We start from the raw sequence: 18,888 nt of genomic DNA, 5'->3' as shown, positions 1-18,888 counted from the left end.
ATCGTAATTTCGTAATTTTCTTTTTTACTTTGACCGTGGATCAATATATTACCATACAATACAGCTGACAGGTTTACTAAAGGTGTGTGTCTGAGGCAATTATGTCGAGGAAATTTGATCGGATTCTAAATATTTTAAATTATTTAGGAATAGCATAATATAATTCTTGCATGTTTCATTATAGAAATAAATGAAGAGGTTTTTACACCTGGTCATGGTCGACGTTTACCTAATGGGGGGTCAGATGACACGACTCGTACACCAAGAACAATAGCACTGGATTGTTTGGATTAGGGGTGATATCATGCACAATATATTTACCAGATAGCGTTCTGATAAAGCAGATTGTCGGATACTGGGTTTTAAATATGAAAATGTTCCTGCTTGCATAGTTTTTATAACATGCCAGTATGTCGTATGAGGGAAAGAGAACTATTACAACAAGATTATTGCAAAATTAGCATGCTGTACTGTTGTCCGACCTAAACCTTCGGATATCTTTCTATGAGTTCAATGAATGCTACTTTGTAATTTCATTTTAATTGGTACAAAGTGTTCGCTACACAACGTAGAATAAGCTCTATTTATCTATAATACTCTTGTCGAACAGTCGACTCCGTATTTTTTTATTTAAACATTAAATTGTTTTTCTTTTTATTATCTAACTATTTATTTACGTCGTATCAAAAATCGATACCGACTAAGTGGTTGACTGCTGTACTAGGTGAACCTGCCAATCCTCTTTCAAGGCCAACAGACAGTAATATGAACACTCACAATCTAATAGGGGGAAGTTCGAAAGAAATATTCATTGTTCGTCCTAAATTTGTTGGAGTGAAATTCATAAAATGCTTTGCCTGGTACGCTAACAGTGAATTTCACACATTTTTGCAAAAGGTTGGTAACGAGATTCATCCTGTTCAAGTTGCGTTAACTTGCGCCATTGTACGTTGCATAATGTTAATATTTGCTCGTTAAATCATGATTAAACGACCCGGTATTCATAGTACATTTAATGGATTCCTCATTTGTTAGGATGTGCAATAACGATTGAATTTATGGTCTATTATCACGTTATAAACGCATTTCACAGCTGTTATGCAATATACTATATCGATAAGACCGCGAAACGAGGGAAACTATTTGATTTAACAAGTATTGGTCACTAAGAATGGCTCTTATTTCTATGTCTTCTTCTATTTGAACAATTACAAGGATAATAAGACCAGGGTTTCAAAAATGGTAAGCGTCTTTTGCTTCATCGATGACACTAGGTTTGTTTTGTTTATCGTCATATTAACAGCCAGGGTCACTTAAGGGTGTGCCAGGTTTTGGAGGCGGAGGAAAGCCGGAGTAACCGGAGAAAAACTACCGACCTACGGTCAGTACCTGACAACTACCCCACGTAGTTTTCGAACTCGTAACCCCGAGGTGAAGGGCTAGTGATAAAGTGCTCGGCCACCGCAGCCCCCTATCGATGACACTCGCCATGTACACCAATGTTAGAAACATCCAACAACAGACGGCGTAACTTATCATACTGATCAGATTCTTTTTCCAGGTTACCGTGTTCTAATAAAACAATGAACAGTATATCATAAAACAAACAGACAGGAGCAACAACGATCTCCAATAACGCCTAGTAGGATAGGATTCATTATATATATATATATATATGCAAGTCACTATCTGTAAATAAGTCACAATAGAAATGCTGTCTCCATTTGAACAGGCACGCGTCCAATTTCAAAAGGTAAATATCTAGTGTGTTTGAATTAAACTGCCTGAAGGAATGTCTATTCTGATATTTAATCATAGCAGATAGGTATTTGTCAGCTAACAAGAAATCACCCATTCTTTGCGAGTGAAGCAAGCTTGAAAGAACACAAATCACGTCAACAACCTTTAGACCATTGATTTAATTTTGAAAATTAAAATGAGCAATTATGTTGATTATCGAAAATGATAGGTGAATTTAGACCTAGATTTTCAATCATGAAAATACTTTTTTTTTTAAATTTAGGCCGTTCTCGTATTGAATCATAACAAATACATGACAGCTGGTATCGGTTTGTTTAACAGGGGTTGTATGCCTTTTGAACGCGATATCGGCTAGTATACCTGATAAAAGGGATAAGATCTATGTCTTCGTAAACCACTTGGCCTATAATGTTTAAATAATAATATATAGGTTTCACGAATGAGCGTAATAAAACTGGCTATGATGTCATATCTATAAAATCCGTTGAAGATCAAGTCTGATTTTAAAATCAAATTTTGCTTCCTTATATCAATTTAAATGTCCCGTTTTGCATAATACGTTGCAATTTACGAATAACATCAATTCAAAACATTTTAGTAAAGATATTGTATTCCCTTAGCACATTACACAAGAACCACGTTTTAATAGAAATTTAATGATAGGGGTCACCAGGGATTTCGTACCTCCTAATGCAGCATTGTGCTATCATGCAGGAGAGCGTTTTAGTCGAGTCTCTTCCAAATGAAGTTTCCATGGTTTTAATTGTTTTCAACAAATTCTATTTGTTAAAAAACCTGGTTACCAAGTGGTAATGGAATTGGCCCAAGGTACCGACACACGTGTTAACAATTCATTTTAATCCCTTAAGCTAAAAAGCATTAATCCCATACGAAGTGCAGTCTGCATAATATGTCTACGTGTATATATTGCAAGTTGCATGACCAAACGCGCCTTTTTACATACCTAAAACGCGGGTGCCTCCGCTGGCAGTAAACGTCACTGGTTTGTGATTGTATTGTTGCGCCTAGTGACCGCTAACGAAAAGGTTCATTCACTTTCAACTGTTGTGTATTACTAAGATTGGCATTGAATTCGTCTGGTTCAGCTGTCAGGGTAAAGACAGACTTATATCGGTCGATCTAATCAAACAAACCCAGTTCTGTTGTTATTTCATTATCTATTTATTATATTGCGTGTTTCATTCTTTCGCTGATTCAAACAATGGATTCGTTCGACCTAGTGCCAATTGGAAGTACCCTGATCGTATGACCGTCTATAGTTAATTTAGGTTCTTTATGTTTCCCGTTTTTTCATTTTCTTTATCAATTTCATAAGCACTAATCATACAGTGCAATTTGAACAGAGGATTTGTCGAATACATGATCATATACTCAAATGACTCTACTTTAACTAATAAACTTCAATAGCTGTAGTCCGCCTTTGTTGTAGATAATTTGATATAGGACTGACGCCATATCACTTTCAATTAGCTACAGGTAGAATTATCTAGCCCTGGGCATGTACAAAGGTAACTAAATATGGCAAAAGCAATTACGTTGCAAATATAATTAAACTTTAATACAGAAATGATATTTACAAAGTTTAGATTCAAATACTCGTCCTCATAGAGTATACAGTTTCAATTAGTAGAATAGAATTTATATAAAAATAACGTTCCATTTTACACGAGTTTATTTATTGGCACAAGAAGCGCCGGGGGAAAGTTCCAAGTTGACAAATCCAATATCCCATTAACAGAAGCCACAGAATAACATTTTTGCCCATTTTTCTGGGCTCACACATTAGTCGCCTCTTGTGAGCATAGAGACAGACACTTTTCATCCAGTTTTGTCTGATGTCAGATTGTCAAAGTGTAGTATACATTCTCAAATAGAAAATTCAGTTACTTGTCATTATATATCATACATTTTACACATTATCATACCGTCAAAGGTTCGTTGAATTATCTATCATAATTTGTCGTGGTTATATACAAAAAATCAATACTATCTCTATAGTGTGAATTGATCAGCATTTCTGTATGACAAGAATATTAATATTTTACTCGACACACATGTACAGACACAATCAATGGAACATAATGAATAACAGCATAATGCGGACACTAACTTTGCTGAGATTGCAAAATTACTCATTGAAGTATGCAATATATTCATTATGTTCACATAATAACACGTACGAAAGACTTGGTTTGCCTAATGGTTAATGTGATTATACTGAGCCGACGGTCCACAAACCTATAAATATTACAACTCATTGTCATCGCCACCGAGTATCTTACCACCCTCTATATTAGCTTTGTACGAAGCAGAACCGATATGATGTGTATAACACGCATTAGACCTCCACTACCACCCATTCTTCAGTGTTACAACACTTTAACTGATATTTTCTATTAATTTTATTCGAACCTGTTGATGGTAGATTTATATTTCCATCCTCAGGTATCATTATGATAATGCTGATTTTAAACAAATGACAATTTTTTCACAATTTCAATATTTATAAAGTTGTATAAGACGAATAATTTATCTTTTTGTTTATCATAATCTAACAGGGCGTTGAATAACGAAGACTTTAAAACAGCCATTGTTATAATCGTATACCTGGCTATTGTTATCAGGGACCTCATCTGTCTACTCTTTACAAAGGTGCGATCTATTGAACTGTAGAACAATTGACCGATAATTATATTTACCAAAAAATGTCACATCTCAACCCGAAAGGAACAGAACAAAACCTGACTTATATTCTACCCCAAATGACACGAGACCAGAAAAGGTCACGCTCATATCCTACCGTAGTCCATGGCGTTATCGCATTCGGGAACCTGGGAATGAACATTATCATTCCAAACACGTAAATAAAGATATCACTTAAAGACCAACGATTGTACAACGAGTTTAAACGCCAAAGAATATTACAGTGTTTGTGTTAAGGTGTTTCGTCTGACGAACAGTTACCCTACACCTGTATAAAATCTATTTCTGAATCTCGTGCTTAAAAAATTGCTTATGAACAATATTGCAATATTGAATCCCTTAGAATCTAGTAATTTATAAAGTAAATATTAATAAAAAAAGAAAACATGAAAACAGTTAATATCTTACTTACTGTTAAATCATTGCCAGACGCCACTGAAAAGAACTCACGTACTCTCATATCTGTCCAATTAAGTCAAACAGATTTTAACAATAAAACATATTATATATTACCTTATGATAAGAATTTATCAATATTTTGTTTATTGTGTACAAAGTAAAGGATTTATCAATATTTTGTTTATTGTGTACAAAGTAAAGGATTTATCAATATTTTGTTTATTGTGTACAAAGTAAAACCTGACCTATACACCACCCTATCTGCTATCGATTTAAATATTCTCCCAGCAGGTCTACTTCACCTGTTCGACCTGTGTAGTAGACACTATTTGGGGGAATTTCACCTTTTACTTTCATTCTTTGAAACTGCCCTTTTATTATGAACGTTTTATATTTAGCAATTTCTAATAAAGATATTAAATTCTGAGTAAATATTATCAGTTGGCCTACTGACCTCAACAAATCCCAACTCAACGGGAGGCTTTAATCTTCATATAAAAGCGTCTATTTTGCAAAGAGCTGCTATTATGAAATGCCCGTGTCTACTTTTGTGGGTCCTGGACCTTATCTGAAACAGCATTGTCAGTACGGGACAAATATTGATTCGTATGAAAATGTGTATCGTATTGTATTGTATTTTGTAAACTGTTTCTGACGTGACTATTCAGAATCGGATTTGACTCAAACTCACTTATTGAAATATATTTGACAAATTCATTTCATTTTAAAAATGCTTTTATTGTTACAAACACATATGGTATGCTAATTCCGCAAGGTTTTATTTACTTTCACATCGATTTTACCTGTCGTGAAAATTGTTTGCTTAAAATGGAAAGTCGACCTGTTCGCTTTCACATCTGCGATCAGTTACAAGTTTGCTCCTTCCAAAACGCTATTCAATTTCCCCATATGGGCTTCATTGATACATGTTATATAAATATTGTACATGCATAAGCAAACCCGGTTCCGTTTAATTAAGAGAGCACGCAAAGGAAAATTGTAGTTAAATAATAATTGTGAAACAGACAAAGCGAGAGATCAATACTTATTTAAACTCAAATGAATGAATTTGCATTCTTTTGTTTTCTGTTTTCATTTTTTACAATATCGTTACGATACTTCAAAATCTCATGAATTCAATACATGCTTTCCTATGGAAATTTGTAAATTAAGGAATCTCCTGAAGTAAGCAACGTTGATGAAACAGGCTCCTGTATATATAAGTAGTTTTAAAATGATCTCTCCATCTAATGTGTTCTCTTCGCATTGATAACAAAGTGATTTTATACAGTTGTGTTAATAACACACTAAGTGAATAATTATCATTGAATACAACGAAAAACAAATGTATTTGAAGTTTTTCATCAATATCAGTTTACTTCTGCAAACGATCATAATTTTTCTTAACTCGTTATAACAGCGTTTTAAAAGCAGGGTTAGCGTCCATAAGAAGTGTACCACTCTCATTTTTTTTTCTCGGTCAGTTTTCATTTCTGAAATAATGCCTCTAACATGAATACAACCTTCTTTAAAAGTGTTTGTTGCAAAATCTGTTTCTACAGCCATTTCATCTGATGCATTCCTCGAAATGAATACTCATTATAACAATACCAGAACTTCAAGATAAATCCACCAAATTATTTAGCGATTTACTGATGCAACAGGCTTGTAGCACAAAGGATCAATGTGACTGGATGCATATCCACAACAGTCTTCCAAAAGAATTATAATCAAACATATATTAGCTCCGAATAAAAATCTCCGGCCACTAACTTTTTTCATTAAATTCCTGCAGTGCTCGTACATAATTTTTTCGGCACAAAATTAAATTTCCAACATTAAAACATCCCATGGCCATTGCAATACAACTAGCATCGTCGTATACCAATTTCCTTAGAACAGTTAAACTTGTAAAACTCTGTAATAAGTGCAGTCTGCAGTATACTAAGCATGAGGTATTCGGCGAACAGTTTCTGCAATGTGAACCGTCACTTGTTGTGTACCTTGGTACTACCTACGCATTAGGCTAATATGTCTCCCGCTTCTGGAAATCTCAATCTATATCTGGCTTCATGCCATATGCTTTGAGTGACGTCTGCTTCTAATGCGCCATTTGCATACCAAATGCATGACACCATCCCCTGTTCACTAAAGTCACCAAGCGAGATCTACAATCTCCCAACTGTTAACATTACGTTACTTGTTAGTAATATCTGTACAGATTTTTTCAATGACGGGAACAAAATTAGGATCTTTCCATAACCAGTCAAGGTTCAAAGAATTCGGTTCCGTTCCTGCTGATGTCATATTTTGAGTACTATATTTGGCACCGCGTGCTGGCACGCGCCTGTTGTTGGAGTTAGGGCTACATTATCGGGTTACTAAGCCGAGATACCAACAACCCAATCCACACACTGAGCGTTGAAACAAACTTCAGACGATTTAAAATGAGTTGATGAGTAGAGATCTAGTGAGGTATTAATATATATATATATTTCTCGTACTCAATAATATAATATATATAAATATGCTATTCGCAACCAGTCCAGTTCTTATTACCAGTGTGATATATAAAACTTCATGTATTTTTTTTTTTTTTTTTCATTTTATTGATTTCAAAAGCCAATTTTTATCATATAATTCTCGGAGGTTTTGTGACAACTTTGCCGAAATCTTTTTGTTGAGTGACCGCAAAAAGTAACATTTAGATCTTAAAAAACAATAGAGAAAAATGGCTAATTGCAGAGTCATACCCCAAGGTAATAAATTCCTAACGGTAACATAAATTACGTATGCGAGTCGTCATGTAATCAAAACGTATTGTCCCGGGTGTGCACTAAAACTGTAGCAATTTTGCCTATATCATTTTGGTTCGACTCCTGACTACACCAGCTCGTACTGACCACGTCTATTGACCAAAGTACGCTAGTTTGTCGATAATTTAATATATATGAGAGTGTCACTACCCGCTTGATATGCAGGTGGAAAATTGGTGTAGGAAGCTTCCGGATCAATAGACAGTTAAGCTTGGGATACCCATTACTGCGGCTGGCTTTATCACCATTGACGAACATCTAATGAATGTCCCCACGGGAATGTTCTGATACAAACTAGCTACACCATAAACCCATCGCTAGGTAACCACTGTTCCGATGTCGATGAAACATCCATAATTGATTGTACCAAACTTTTTTGGCGTTGGGTTTCATCAACTAGTTGGCTTGTTCGATATAATGGAGAGGGTTACCAGGCCAAGGGTTAGGTAAAGTACTTCCTTGACAACGTCAACAATCGAAGTCCCATAAATGTTTATGTTCACGAATTCCTAAACCCATTGCTCTACTTCTTAAGCGTCAGAGTGAGTAGATTCCAACGAAATATAGTGCCATATGCAGGAATATATTGAAACTTCATCTCCGGTATTAGTACATTCATCTCGAGTGCAATCTACAACCTCACCCCGCCTCTCTCAACTAAAATCATTCAAACCGACAAACATAATACATATAGTATTTCAAAATAAAGAGCAATGACTTCAGAGTTTCCGTTAAGACCTGGTTCATAAACAGTACCTGCCACCATATGATATGACTTAGCATTACAACATTTATACCTGAAATCTAATCAAAGATTATAATTACTGATATAACTTCAGATCCGATAGAAGAATAGAGGCATTTAATCAAGTGAATTTTTTTTCATCAAAATAGGAAACCAATCCGTTTTGAATCCGCTGAAAGTTAATCAACCGAGACGAGAATTTAAAGCTGATATCTAAGAATAAAGAACCCATTATCCAATTTAGGAGACCTCGAGTCTTAAAGGAAATATGAGTGACCTTTGTATCAATGGGACAATTTCAATTAATGTCATCACCTTTGTATCCAGCGATTCTGATATAGACCTGCTATTGATTGATCATTGTTCAGTCAGCAAATAATTCCTGTCCCCAAACGTTTTCGTGAAATGGACGATGGTCAACCAAATACTGCGTAATCACCATTGGGTCAAGCCTAATACGCTTATAGCAGGATCAATATATATATATATACTATGTATACATATTGAAAAATGACCATTCAATTCTGTATTACAGTTTATATACCTCGACCGACCAATCCTACTACTTAGCGAGAGCTTAATCTTATTTCCAATTTTCGTGTTGTTTTCAACCATTGTCTGACATTAATTGCATGCCTTCATGGTTTGGTACCAGCCAGTTCTGGGACCATTCTATGGTAATCTGACCATGTACATTTTCAAATAAAGTAGTGAATAGCATGGGATTTGGAAGATGTTGACTTAACAAGAAAAATATGTTAAAGGTCTATGTATTCTGGGAGTTAATCGTATAAGTTACATATTCTTGTTTGTTTAATTTCGCTAGTAAATTCAGACAAAGCGAATTTAGGGATCAATTGATCCAATTGTTGTTAGTTTACAGACATGTTAAAACAAGATTGACCCCCAAATCATATTTGTATAAGATGTCAAAGTACAGCATGAAATGCTAATTTTGAAGATTGAAGTATGCTTAGAATAAGGAGGCCATAATAAAACTGATTCTTTTAAGCTTAAAATACTTATCCATTATGCTTAGTAAACTAGTGCAGCTTTTAAAGTGATAGCATTGTAAGTATTTGGTACGGGTTCTCCTAAATCTTCTCACCGTATGTCGAAGGCATAATGGCTTGTTTGAAAAGGTTTGCGTTATCAAAGACCCTGAGTCGATGTAGTGAGTAATGGACTTTTCCTAACAACACCCATTGTCTGTCCTTTTAACGTTGTATTCCATCGCTGTTTCCAACTGCGTTAGCTATTAAATATTCCATATGCAGGTAATAGATTTAAGACCTATGTCTATGTTCGATCGTTTTACCTGTGGGCGATTTCACCGGTAATGAATGTATATTACTATCTATATTTGCGATAATGTTAACAGTGAGAGATTTCACAGGTAATAAATGTGTATTGCTATCTCAATTTCCGATCATGCTAGAGCTCGGAAAGGTTTCAAGTGGACTGACTGTTATGAATCACCCAAAGACATGGGTCAAAAATGTAGATATATAAACAGTTAATTTAATATCGCCACAACATGCCTTGACATAAGTATGTAGATCTCCTAGGTGTAAGCCTTATTCATTCACCAAACCATACAGGTGACCCTTAAATATCCGATAGAACATCTAACACAGCCGATACATGATTAAAGTACTCCCCATGGTTCGTTGATATAGAACTTAGTTCATATATGTTTTTGCTCAGCCTGTGGTTATATATATATATCTTAAAAAGCTGCGAAAGAAAGTCTATATTTATGATTCATTGTTTCCTGTTTGTGTATATAGTTATCAACGCATTGCTATATTTTATAATCATCTTACGGCCCACTTTTAAGTTATAGATTTTTGGAACAAAAATTCAAGTCAAGTCGTTTCTCACTTCTGGCATGATGGGAAATTAACACACAATAGAAGACACTAGCCACTTTTTTCAGACTATTGAAAATACATTTCATACTAGCAGGTCGATCAAACTTGCCAAGGTCTTTCCTTTGGTCGATATCATTAATACCTTCGGCCTAGAGTATTTGACTTGATAGCTTCACAACCAAGGAAACAGAATCGATGCACTTTTGTACTAACTAATAAAGAAAATGCCGTTACATATACAATTTCAATACAGTTTGAGGATTAAGTCCGTCATCTCAAGTTAATGTATATTCAAGGTTAAATCAAATTAAAATGTTTTATATTTTTCTACTTTATGTTGTGTTTTGTCATATCAACACAAGGACATGTACGTCCCTGATCTAAGTAAATGATTAAGTTTGTTTTTTATGATATACAAAGCATAGTTTGTTTTATATTATTTGAAGTTTATATTATAATCGTAAAAACGTCATAAATCCGATTAGTGGCTCTACACCACAGGTATATTGAGCTGTATTTTCTGTAGGTAGAACCTACTCTCATAAGTATTCACTTAGCGTTGCCGATTCGGGCAAAATATGTAAATATTGGTATAAAATTTAAATAAGGTTAGCGGTAATGACACAAGCATAGGGACGGCTAAGGAGACATCAAACACACCCGACACTTACACAAGGGCTGAACTAACCGTCAACTAAACATTTAGGTCAGCACATACAGGTCTGTCTTGGAGAGATTAAAGGGGAAGGGCGGGTATTCAGAGATATAGCAGGTAAGATAGTATACAACAATGGTTAAATAAATAAAAATAAGTAAACAAATAACAGATGAGAGGAGGAAAATAATCAAATATCACTTTTGTCTATATCAATTATGCAAAGAAAGAATCGTGATGTTTAGAGATGTCAGAAAGCGCTGTGTCTATAAAAATGACGTTTTTGTTTACTGGCTAATGAAAAAGCTATTTTAACAGTTGTACAGCCTATCAATGTATAGTATAAGTGATGAATCATTTTGCTGTGAAGCAATCCACATAATCGGCTAATTTGTTCAAATTAGGGGGAAGACAAGTGATCAGAGATGTTGGTCACAAGATTGGTCACAATCGAGACAACTCTTGTGACTTGACAAATTATTCACAATGAAGACATGTCTAATGATCAGACACATTGGTCACAATGGAGACATGTCTAGAGATAAGACACATTGATCACAATTGAGACTTTTTTTTTGTGGTAATGAGAAAAACTCTTACTTTAATATACCATAATGAGCTAATAGTACATCTTATGACTTATCTTAAGGACTGTCACAGGTGTTTAGCTTGAGTTCTAGAGATAGCTTACATCATACACGTTTAATACACTAACGAAGGATATTTACCCTTAACATACCAGACCTCTCTGTACAGTTAAAGTAGGGCAGTAATATTGTATAGCAGTGTTTTTCACATTGATTACAACCCCCAGGTACAGGATATTAAGTGGTTTGTGATACACAAATCGAGGGGAATAAACACTAGCTTTTATGGACGAGAAATATTTCGATAACACAGAACGAGATCGAGGTGCCTAAAGGTAGACTTAAATTAAAACATCTACATTTATAAAATTTTGTGATATGAACTCGTATATTAAAATGTTTCTTTGCAAAATCGATAACCTGGTGTTACACTCGTTTCTACAGGGACTTCAAACACGAAGTTATTACAGGAGCATTGTGAAGTATGGATTGATGAATAGATGAAAATAGTATTGTGCTGCTATATGGCTTAAATTAAGTTTAAATGATTGATAAGGGTTTTTTTTCGTAATGAGAAAACATATATTGATTTTGGCAATAACAGACATCATAATTTGTTTGTGCATTGAATTAAATGGTACATAAGAATATATCAAATTTAAACATTCCTGATTTAATTTGATATTTCAATTAGCATTACAAATAAATTCAGAAGTGTACCTGTAAATATATTTGTATGGTGAACTGTATGCATCGACAAACTCGATAGCTACTCAGCGGACACTTGATACCTGTGTCCCTTTAAATAAATTACACGAACGTTTTAAAAGCTACTTTTGGTGGCTAAAACTCCAGTAAGTAGGCTAAAATGATATAAATGATCAGTAAGTATATATTTCATATAACATAAGTAGAAATAAACACAGATTCTTTAAGAGAAATATGAATCGCTCTTCTTACCTTGTGAAGTCTACAGCTAGTAGTTGGTAACTAACGACATGGCGTCCTGTTGCTAGGGTGAAGCTCCATAGACACCTATACACTACCGCCCCTAATACTGAAGTCGTGCGCAAAGGCGTCTTAGAAAATAACAGTTTTCGCTGCCAGGTACATATTGTGTATTAAGATAAAAATAAAATGAATTTAGCATGCTTACCTTTGTGCACACCTGTCTACGTGAACGCGATCTGCCGACTATAGTAAGCGAGATTGTGTCATCGGTAACTGGGTATGGAGATTCTGATTGACAGCGCGCGCTGACCCCAGACTTGAAATATATTCACAGAGCTAAGTTCATAGGAATGTAATTTTGTCAGAAACACATACTCATTGTCTTTATATGAAACATCTTCTTTACTGTTATAAAAATTATAAACACCAAACGGTATTTTCTAGTTAAAACATATATATAAGAAAAAAATTATATATCTATTTTTTTTTTTTTTTTTTTTAATGATTTTACCGTTTTTTTCGGATGATGTAAAAACAAGTTAGATCTGTACATGTAATGCGGCATATGCATATTCTCTCTTCTCCTTCTCTCTATCTCGATTTCGAGCGGAGAGTGTGTGAACAGCACTAGCTTTGTTCTTTGAACACGCACGACTCGATCAGACTCTATAAAGTACCACTTTAACTATCGATTTAATACCGCTATTGAAATATTGATGTATAAGGTTAGTTTGTGAAATTAACTAAGTACTCACAAGGTAGGTTAACAGTACTCAGACAGTACGATCAAACAACTTTCAGTTTGTTGAAAAAATTTGAACGAATTTGCGAAAACACTATTGCTTAACAAAAATTCAATACATATAAAAGGTAGTGCGAAAACTCTGCCATTTCTTCACTGAGGAAATGTACATATTGCATTTAAACTCTTGTGTTGGCTTTAAACTGTGTATTGTCTGTTTGTTATCAAAGTGTAACATAAAAAAATCAATTCGGGACAAAGCTAATACCGAATGTGTATTGATTCATTTAATACTTGTTGTGTTTACGACCGCTACAAACCTTTGGGGACCGAGCCAACGTTTTGATACTGGTAGTTACGTGTAAAACGAATTCAAGGGGAGGTAACACCGAGGAATACGTTACATGCAAGAACATTGTAGCATCAATGTTTAGTTATACATATTTCATTTTAAAAGAAGAAAAGAAAATTGAGATTTAATTATCTACCTTACGAAAATACTAAGTAAATAGAATGAACTACATGTACTTCAGATGGAAACGCGAAATTTTCTTACCGTGAATATTCGAGGTTATGATGAAAGGGAGAAGAATGCAGTGAAGGAATATAGATATGGATATAGAGGAGGCAAACAAATGGAAGTAAAAAAGAAGAAAGCAACACCAGACAAAAACTAGAAAAATGTCTTTAAAACATAAATGTCTCACTTGACACCACGAAACACAGTTTGGTGAGAATCGCATCAGCAGTTCCTGAGATTAGCTAGTTACATTGCACCAGGACGGACATGGGAAAGACTATATGCCCCCTCATCCCGCCCCCTCTCCCATTTCATGTGGGGGCATAAAATGGAAATTGGGTTAGACTTAAATTGACGCAGATAGAGAAAAAATGGCGTGACTAACAACATGAAATAAGTGGGTAAAAGGCAACAAAGTTAGTCATGACTGACAGGTACTGATGGGAGACAAAAGTAGAGAAAAGTAGAGGAACAAATATAAGGAATACTTTAACCAGGGGAAGATACGGAGACTCTGATGAATCATAAGGCAAGTTATAGGAACAGTCAGAGACACATTCATATGGAAAGGAAGGTTAAGACACGAAATATAATGTTTTATTGATGGTGAAGAATACCTGTATGACCAACATCAACACGATAGCGTAGTAAAATAATATCAAAATAAGAAAAAAACTGATGGAAAGAAAATAGGAAATAGAAAAATGATGACATATGATGGCAGAGTAGAAATATCAATTCTGGAATTTTTGGAAAGGAAGTCTATTGATCATGAAAAAAGTCGTTACGTTTAAGGAAGGAAGTGTTTCGTTATCTTAAACTTTAAGATCTGCGGAAATGAATGAAATAGATCAATCTCCAAAGTAGATTTAAAGATGGAGAAAACATCTCCTAAGTACTGGAAACCTAACAAGACCATTTAAAACAACCTTGTACAACTAAGGATAAAACACTCAAAAAGGAAGTCGTGGAATGTGTATAAAAGATGCGACATGTCATATATCGAAGGGAAGATTCGGAGTCCGTTTTCAGAGCACCAGGAAGATGTAGAAAGAAAACTAGGAATGAAATTTACAATATCACAGCTGAAACAATCAGATCAATACACTGGCAATCACATATTATGCCGAACAACCAAAAATTCCGTTGACTGGGAAAAGGCAAGTGTGCTTGACAGAGTGAGAGTAATATTTTCAAGCTTCATGTGAATGAAACCAACTGGATACGCCGCAGTGGGCCACTTCTAAACCGGGACGAGGGGGGCTATAGTCTATCGGTCATCTATAATCAGATCATAAAGAAAGCATAGCCGTATCTACACATAGTAGCCTAATCGACTTCTCCCAGGGTATCCGAATCGACTTGTATACTGTTTGCCATCTCGGTTTACATATACCATAGTGTAGACGAATACAACGTGTTGGTTTTACAACAATCTCGTCCACTTAACACCTCGGTGTACATGCAGGTGAAAGATTGTAGTTACCGAAACGACACGCTAAATCCTGTATTAAGTTGATATACCAAAGACCATTCACATTCATACTTACTGTGCCACTTCTGAACAATATGTTTCAAAAGAATATAGGGGAAAGTATAGAAAAAAAGTGTTGAAAACAGTAGAGTAAAGAATATCGCGAAAGAGATTATTTCACTGTTGTAATTTTAAAAATGCGCAATAACTGTGTTCCTGTTAAACTGTATCGGTAACATTCTTGTTTCTGTTTTCAGATTACCCTCAAATCACAGGTGTACTTTCCCTTGTCAATGTTAACTGTTTTGGGGTTTCTTTTCTACCGGACAATATGCTAAGTGCTTCAACTCGTGTATCCAATTTACACAGGGGCCAGACACGGCTAAATACGTATCAATACTATTAATAAATTATTACTAATTATCACCCTGCACAGGTAATTGATCGAGGCAAATCCTTGCCTCGCCTCCTTGCTGATAAAAAGGAACTGCGTGTTATCTATAGCACTTAACTTTCTGTGAGGGTATAAATTAATTGTTTCGGTGTGGCTAGGCGTCGTTGGCGTGTGTACATTTTATCGGGCGCTGTTGTCAAGAACACACTGACTAATAGAATCAATACTAAGTAGCGTTACGTAATTTAGGTGTGATATTCCATTTGGTAAAAGTTTAACAAAACCAATAACAACGTTATCAAATCATTTAAAAATGTGCGAAATATTCTTTTAAAATATCGGCGGTGTGCAAATGATAAATGCAGTGGAATTAGATATATATATATATATCAAAGTGGAATAAAAACGTGCATCAATTTCAAAGAAAGAAAGAAAGAAAGAAAGAAAGAAAGAAAAAGGGAAAGAAAGAAAGAAATTTGGATTACAACATCTGGGTCCGTGCCATATTCTATAGAATATGACCGTAATGATTAATTTAATTCGGCAATAATTTTTATCGATGACAATTGGAAAGTTGTCCCTATTTTGTAGCCATGCTGTAGGTAACACACGATTACTAGTCTCCTGTTTGGTGATAACATAACTCGGATATGAGGGGGCACAAATTGTACTCTAATATATTCCAAATGGTCAAAATGATGAAGATAATTAAACGAATATCTTAATGTATACGATGCGAGAACCCTATAATTAGGACGCGATGCTGTGAACATGATGCTCAACAGTTTCTATGTATTGTATAAAGCATAGTTCTTCAAACCGACGAATAATTCTAGTAGAAAAGTACAAGTGGACCCATTCGGTAGGAAGGGAGATAACTGTCAGATGGCCATCTCAGAGAGAACGTATGCCCATTAGAGATATAAATGTATCAGGGTCTCTATTTGTATTCAAGAAAGTGAAAAATATTGCGTTCGGGGTGTAAAAGAGCGAGTTGGATTACCATAGATTAAAATTTTATGCTTATATTGCAAAAACTTGGTTTGATTTATTTTTGTTTAATGTCCTATTAACAGCCAGGGTCATTTAAGGACGTGCCAGGTTTTGGAGGTTGAGAAAAGCCGGAGTACCCGGAGAAAAACCAATGGCCTACGGGCAGTTCCAGGCAACTGCCCCATGTGTATTTCGAACTCGTGACCCAGAGGTGGATGGCTAGTGATAAAGTGTCGGAACACCTTAACCACTTACCATTTATAACATTTATTGCAAAAACAGTATTACATTATGCACCAGGGTTAATCGGATTGGTCACCACTCCAAAAGTCTACCACGCTCGACATTGCTTATCAACTTCATTACTACATTGGACACGAAACTCAACCGCACAGTCACATAATCTAACTATTGGATTAAGCAGCTGAAATACCCACATCCATAAATCACCAAAGTCTTTAAAGAAAACAGAAATCGTGGTTCAATGTTAGAATTTTCGCTTTCGTGGACAAGGAGATATTCCTACAACATTTTAAGACCTTAGATAGACCACATCTGGAATATGCATCATCAATATGGTCACCAATGATGGCAAATAGATAAATAGCCATTAAACAATTTATACAACAAGTCCTACCCACAGAGAGTAAGGAGGCATGGCCACCCTTCCTGGAGTACATGCTGATATTATCGAAACTTTTCAAAATTCTAGAAAACATTGACAATGTGAAACACGACAAAATGTCCAAATAATTGTCTACTGTGGAACAAGAGATCACAACAGAAAGTTGTTCAAGCGACGAGCCAGCACAACCATAACAAATATTGGTCCGACCACCCATCCAAGTTTGAACCTCGCTGCTATCATTACAACATTGATTGATATATGGGGCGCCATTTTACTTTTTATTCCCATTGATTAAGTGATATCTACCTAGTCGTTTAAGTGATTTAAGGTGATTTAAGTGATATCACTTAGAAGTTTGAATAGGTGATATCAACTAGAAGTTTAAGTAATGTCACTTAAACGACTAAATGATATTATTGAATTGGAAACCGGAATTCAAGCAGGGTACCAGTGACATTTTATAATTCACTAAAATAAACCTCTTAAAGCTAGAAGCTTACAATAGTGTCACAATATGTAAGATATAGTATTCAGTATACCCCGCAAATCTCCTTCCCCAACCCCAACCCGGATACTGATCTCATTTACAGCGATCTATATGATATCTGCCAAGGTATGCACTGTAACTGCTCACGGAGAGAGAATTGTATTCGTTTCATTGAAGGAACATGTATATACACCTTATCTAGACTCGAATACAAACTTGCACATATCCCTTAGAATCCCCGCTACCCTGACAATTGATTTAATTGCAAAATTATGGTCTTACAGTTGTCGCTTCTTGGTCAAATGCATTGATGTTTATTGAAAACAATCCCTGATACATCCTTTGTACAATGGAATCTTGGATTGTATATTCCATATATGGGAGGTGAATCAGAATACCCCGCCCCTCAACAACATACATTGTACCCTCAATGTCGGATATCTTTTCTCTCGGTCGGCCCTGTACAGTACACATCTAACCGCGATAAAAAATACTATACACATATATTGTCTAACGCAAGCTGTATAAGTTTCAATTACATTTGTATTTTTATCGAAACCAAACATACACTCACATTAATTTGCATGTAAATATATTGCACACGGATGTCAATGCACAGTCGGATCTCTCAATCGATACCTGACGGGCGGGCTCACCAGAATTGAAACCGGACTTGTATAGAAGTGGGCCGTTTCAAAATCATTCTGTCCAAAAAACAGTCGATAATACAACAACGACAATCCAGTTATACAAAGTGAATTAATTAAGATTGTACTTACCGTCACTTGATGTGTACTTACCCGAATTTACTGCATTTTCTAACGTTACATGTATGATACTCGGCAGGCAGGAACGATGGAGGGATGACAATGGCTATGACGTCATAGATATTGTCACGTCATGGCCCTCGCAACCATTCACGCGAGATTTCGCTTGTGCTATAATTAGATTCCATGTCATCTAGCTGTCGAATAAACGAGCCAGGAGACCGCTCTTAATGCAAGAATTGTTAGTGTCATTCATTAATAACTTAACAATTAAAATATATTCTTTCAGATCGATTACATAACAATGGTAAAAATATTCACTAGAATAATAACATTGGAAAAATCGGAAAAATCAACATTTATAGGTAGCA

The 18,888-nt window shown here is 35.3% G+C and overlaps 1 protein-coding gene across 3 annotated transcripts in view; it reads right to left on the bottom strand.

Moving 5' to 3' along the window:
* LOC117335421 (tektin-3-like) overlaps positions 1 to 18,568 on the bottom strand; it is a 33,275-nt gene extending 14,707 nt beyond the window's left edge. Inside the window, exon 1 of one of the 3 annotated variants that reach the window (XM_033895396.1) lies at positions 18,551 to 18,568. The gene's annotated coding sequence lies outside the window, so the exon portion shown is untranslated. Of the gene's footprint in view, positions 1 to 12,521; positions 12,602 to 12,717; positions 12,813 to 18,550 lie in introns of those variants that run through there. The other 2 variants (XM_033895393.1, XM_033895394.1) reach the window with 2 other exon arrangements.
* Between the last annotated feature and the right edge of the window lie 320 nt (positions 18,569 to 18,888).

Source organism: Pecten maximus, chromosome 10 (genome assembly GCF_902652985.1).
Source record: "Pecten maximus chromosome 10, xPecMax1.1, whole genome shotgun sequence".
Lineage (NCBI taxonomy): Eukaryota > Metazoa > Mollusca > Bivalvia > Pectinida > Pectinidae > Pecten > Pecten maximus.
This window is presented reverse-complemented; position numbering and strand designations above follow the sequence as displayed.